Consider the following 6,000-nt stretch of genomic DNA (forward strand, 5'->3'; position numbering starts at 1 on the left):
CCCATGCAAAACTGACTCACACATCACTTCGTTAAAAGTTTATTAACTTCTTTTAACAAAGCCGGATTCACTAACAGTCTTCGACAAAGTTGTAGACAGTTAAATTATCTTTCTTATTGTTATTATTATTCTCATTATTACGATGCATACAGTGCCATCTAGCGGCTAAAATGCGAGTTAGTGGGGTTTCTCCATGTAACTTGTAGAAAAAATCCCATACAAACTTCAGACACTTTGGACCGGTAGCTAGACTTGTCCGATTTGCTTCAAATTTGGAGCAAGTACTCCTAGTGGGACTAGGAATCGACTTGGGGGTGGGCCGATAGACTTTTCAAAAATTCATCATTTTTCTGGGTACTCTAATGCACACCCCATACAAACTTTGTCATCAAAACACACCTATGACACGTGTGAGTGCGTCTTTTGTTTACATTCTTAGTAAAAACTCGCAACATAGTTCTCCGATCTTCGTAATATTTGAGAGATTAATACAGAATGATCAGAAGCATCAATTGTCTTCTTTGAATTGTTTACACAATTTATAAGTTTCAAGATATTCAATCTCAAACTTTAAAAATCATTTTTCTAGAAATGTGCTAAATGGCGCTTGTCATAAGACAGCACAACAGCGATGAATTGTCAAACATCTTGTGGAACTCAAAATTGAACTCACAAATTTTGTGGTACTTTGATGGCATTATGGCGGCAAAAATTGAGTACCATTTGAAAAAGACACATCGTCTTATTTATTGTTTTTAGTAGCATGTAGTTCAAGCAGTTTTATCCCAATATTTATTTATAAAATTTAAGTCATTGTTCCATGAGACTCAAACAGAAAACATAGTAGATTCCATCTTAATTATTATTAACTTTTAATATAAAATAAATCGATGTTGTAAGTGCCGAGAAACTATGGATTTGAACCAACGTCTCCCCAGACACCGTGTTCTACGAAAGAAGCCTTTCCGCCAGGTTTCTGACAGTCCTTGATTTAACTAGGGTTACTAAATAGGCTGAGAACAAATGAAGGACACGTTAAATCTCTACCGAGATAAATCAGAATGATGTAGTACTGGCGCTAAATGCACTCACGACGTTCATAACATACGGTACAAAACACGATTTTGACTTAAAACTTCTACAATTCCGCTAATGACTTGAACAGAACACACAGTATTTTGCTATCCCCAGCTAGGCCAGCTCTGAGATAATCTGACAGAAAGCGCTTGTTTCGTATTTGTAATACTGGCTCTAGTGTGCCATCACCGTATGAGTGTCATGAACAACGATGGTGTATTAACAAGGTGGGTTCGGGTAGGGTTTCTCGAATTTAAAATTTTCTGGTTCGGGTCGGGTTCGGGTTTTCAGCTTTTGAAATTCTCGGGTTCGGGTTTTACAACATTTTTATTTTCTGGTTCGGGTCGGGTTCGAGTTTTGCAAGTTTAAAATATTCGGGGTCGGGTTGGGTTCGCGTTTTTTAAATTTTATAATTTCGGGCTCGGGTAGGGTTCGGGTTTTTCAATTTTCAAGCTCTCGGATTCGGGTCGGGTTCAGGTTTGAAAAAACTGAAACCCGATCATCTCTAGTGTGAGCTGAACTTCAAATGCGGAATGTGTCGCGCAGAGAAAATCGAAACTCGTTTTCATCCACATTGTGTTCGTTTCGCTTGATGCGTAATACAATGGCAAACGAAGTGCTACACACTTCCAGACAATCCGACGCGTTAATATTTAAAATAATTCCACGAATAATTCTCCAAATTTTGTGAAAGAGCATGAAATTGTAAATGATTAGCGATATCTTCTAAATATGACCAGCACGCAAAATAGATTGTAAATCATGTACTAGGCATCATGAACCAGTTCACGAATACATGAATATTTTATGATTTCATGAACTAATTCACAAAAATGAACGTGAGTTATAACTTATGCTAGATATCATGAACCAGTTCACGAACACATGAATTATATTTCATGATGTTGTGAACTATTTCACGAGCACAGATATTGGATCGTGACATATATTAGGAATCTTGAAGTAGTTCACAAATACACCATGGTAATAATATTTGATGACTTTGTGTTCTATTCTACGAGCACGGATATTGGATCGTACCTAATATATTAGAGATTAGTGAATTAGTTCACGAGAATTGAATGGGTTTATAAATAAAATTTTGAATTTCGTGAAATAGTTCACGAGAACTTATCCAGAATATTTTTATTCTGGAAAAAATGAAAATCATCATGAGTCAACCTTTGCCTTTATGAATAATGTTCATAAAGTTGTGAACTAGTTCGCGTACTAATATTCGCATTAGAAATGACTTGGCGGAACACAAAACAAAAACAAATAGTTCCACTAAAATAAGCGCTATTCGGATGTTACTGAAGGAAAATTGAACATAATTTTAAAACACATGATTTTTGTTCATGGTCCTATTTTCATAACGTAAAAACGTGATTATTCCACGATTCATTGCACTTTATTCACGATTGTGGAAACAATAGTAGTTTCGATAAATGAGAAAGGCACAATTGCACCAGTAGATTAAAACAGATTATTCATTTAAAATACTTTAATATATAGAGAGACCCTGGGCTATTAAGACCGTGGGGATAATTCGTAATGCTCAGAAAATCGTATGATTTTTCTGACTAGTACATTTTCTTGGAACCGGTATTCTAAAACAGTAATTTTGGCAGCTGAATCAAATTCTTTGGTTTTTTAGAAAGGTGAAACAACGTGTTTCATATTTTTGCTATCCTCAAAACAAAAATCATTATAATGGTAAAACCGTGATTAAAGCAACAAATAAAAGTGAAAAAATAACAGATATGTGTTCTGAAAAGCTTGAGGCTCCTATTTTATGGAATGACTTTTTTTTTGAGAGAGCGCAGATATTTTCAGGACGATCACCACTTTTGTGAGAAATGAGCACACCGGGCTATTCGGATCCCCGGTTGCACACGCCACAGCAAAGAAAATACATGATGCACCAACTGATAGCTGTGACTCACCAGATTAAGTTTTTGTGTGGAAGGTTTTTTTTTTGCTTCACCTTCTTTTGGATTCCGTGGAAAACCAAAGCTATTATTGAGATTTTTTGTTGAAAAATGAATAGACGTGCAAACTTTAGCTTTTGATCTTTTATTCGTTATTTATCGATTATTAGAAAAGTTCATCAAAAATTCAAAATGGCGACTTCAAAATGGTGTTTCTCTCGATGCCATGTTTTTGCTGCTAACGTCAAGAATAGGTCTTGTTTTATTGATCTCATTTCCTTTATTCACAATTTTTTTTTGTAGTATATGCTTACAGTAGAATAAAAGACAAATTTTACTTTTTTAACGCCTATAAATCTATTTTAATAAATTATATTCGTTTCTCATTTCAGTTTACTACGAGGAGCTCTTCACGTAACAAAGCAGGACGATGTTTCGCGCGCATAGGCCGACTATATCCATTCTGAATTTTCGAAAGAAAAAAAATCATTGTGTAATTATCGATAAATAATGAAATTAAAATCTAAAGCAGAAATTTGTATGCCTTCGCTTTTCCTTTTTTATATTTTTTAATGTTTTTAACGACATTCAATAACAAGACACTGAAAAGTTAATCATATTATTCAATATTAAGAGCCTTAGTACTCAAGGGAAAGCAAGGAGTTGAAGGAAGAAAGTTTAGAAAAGCGTGGAAAAGGATCATATGAGCAAGCTTAGAGTTTACCGGCGACTTAACCCTTTGTCTGCTATCCCAGGAGTCAGGATCTTTTGGCATTAGAAATGCGAATCACCTGAGTCTGCGGCATTTCCGGACGAGCGTAACGTAACTTGTCACTTCATGCTGTCGGAACCGACAAAAAGTTAAGTCACGGTAAACTTCCACACTAAGCTTTTTACGACGTTGAAACTCATCGAATGAGCTTTTTCACAAAAAAAATCTCAAATATTGCTTGATTTTCCGCCGAACCCAGGAGAAGATTAAATATTAACATATAAAATTATCGAAGGTAAAAAATTAAAAATGACGGCCTGAATGCCCCATAGTTGTTTGAGTTTTGAAAATCGTCGCCTAGCACTGCCATGGAGTGGTGCAAATGAACAATTAGGAACAATTCTCCAAAGATTCTTTCACATGTATCCACCTAAAAGGGCGATTTACTTAGATAGGTCCGAATAGGGCCGGGTTCCCCATACGCCACGCATAGTCTGAAAATATTGATATCTCCCTTCCTTAGTGTCCCGAATTGCAACAAACTTTCGAACCCTGAAAAAACTTCACGTATCATAATCCGCCAACGAGAGGATCGCCAAAATTTAGTTTAGTTATTCAATTGTCAACGCTTTTTTCTGACAAATGAACTAAACCGCAGTGATAAACTCTTACCACCCACAAATTTTAATTAATTTCCGAGAAGCAACCCCCACTGATCAAGTTAGCGTGAAACTGTCCTGAATACGTTATTTATGACTAGGTATCCGATTCCTGCTGGTTGTTATTTTGCTATGTTATGATTTAAATAAGCCCTAAAAAAGTCGCGTCAGGTCGGTTGTTTATATTTAAGATTAGAACATTTACTATTAGACAAGTGTTCACAAGTAGATCCCGAGAATTATAATAATTAGAAATAAGACAAAAATTCGATAGTGACGCAGCACATTGAAATCAGAAATCGCAAACAATTAATATCACAAATGGGTGTGTATTTACCTTTATTCACACCTCTCGCAGTCTTCATTCACCAATGTTTAATTATCCAAATCTTTCTCCAGATCACTTTCACGGTAACGCGGCACTCTATCAACGGTCAGCGGTAAAAACTCCCGCCAGAGCGACCTGGTTTTAATTTGTTTTTAAACACCCATCAGCCTTTGTACTCGCACCACCGTACCATGCCGCCCGATGTTTGATTATAAATATTTTATTTGAATTTATTCACCATTTCACTTTTCCATCAACACTCTGCTTCTTGAACGACCATGGGAACCGCCACGTAATTTATTTTCCTCATCATCAAACTCTCGCGAATGCTCGGTGCAGCGGACGGCACTTTCAAACCACCAAGTGCATCAACCGTCCACAGTCTTTTTCCTTCACTCAACACTCGTGCCTGGCTGCGTTTTGTTTGTTTTTAATTTTCGCTTTAATTTACGCTTTACACTATCCTGTGGATGTTTCTATTGCATTTCCGCCCATAAGCGGCAATCTAACCACCCACTTCAGTTGGCCGTTGCACGACACGGCATGCAGCGTAAATCTCGACCAGTCACGGGTGTTCCACTTTGCCTATGGTAAACAGTCCTTGGGTGCACGCGTACAGTTTAGTCTGGCTGGAGTAGCACCAACTTACACTAATTTAATTGGCTATATATCAGATTACCGAACCGCAGCTTCCCGCTCGTCGAACATCATTCGCAAAACAAAACTAGCTACCTTCTTCTGTTTTCCCCAATAACAGGTTGTATCCAGTGAAAGAAATACCTAGAACACTTCGAAGAGCTTTTCCGGGATGCTTCCACTAGCTGCGACCGTCGCTGGTAGACTGACTGGTACGGAATGGTTCGCAAGGAAGCAAACATCCTTGCTGCTAGACACCGGCCGGAGGGCCAACGACGATGGCTCGGCGCGAACAACGCTTCGCAAGAAACGCAAAAAAACGGAAAGCCGGCTTTGTTTATCGCCGGAAGTGATGTATCGGCGGGATGGGGAAGCGGAAAATTTGGGGAAAATGTGTTTTCGTCTCGTGTTCATTGCCCTGCAACGGTCCCGCTGTGGGAATTAATGCAGGCAGCAAAAGGAGCACATGCAACAATGAGCCGAACGTGGAACGATGGACGAACAAAGATCGCTCGGGAGATGCAACTCTGGCACATGCGTACAGTATCGAGAAGTAGAAGACTTGGCGTGCTCATCGGTCACCGGTTGTTCATTCATTGTAGATGAACCGAAACACAGGGTTTGGATTTAGGGGAATCGAGCTTGGAGGTATATAAA

At 38.1% G+C, this 6,000-nt stretch overlaps 1 protein-coding gene across 1 annotated transcript in view; it reads right to left on the reverse strand.

Moving 5' to 3' along the window:
• The window catches only part of LOC131689037 (uncharacterized), a 273,415-nt gene extending 267,849 nt beyond the window's left edge, over positions 1–5,566 (reverse strand). Inside the window, exon 1 of the mRNA XM_058973787.1 lies at positions 4,717–5,566. The gene's annotated coding sequence lies outside the window, so the exon portion shown is untranslated. The remainder of the gene's footprint in view (positions 1–4,716) is intronic.
• Between the last annotated feature and the right edge of the window lie 434 nt (positions 5,567–6,000).

Source organism: Topomyia yanbarensis, chromosome 3 (genome assembly GCF_030247195.1).
Source record: "Topomyia yanbarensis strain Yona2022 chromosome 3, ASM3024719v1, whole genome shotgun sequence".
NCBI classification, from domain to species: Eukaryota; Metazoa; Arthropoda; class Insecta; order Diptera; family Culicidae; genus Topomyia; species Topomyia yanbarensis.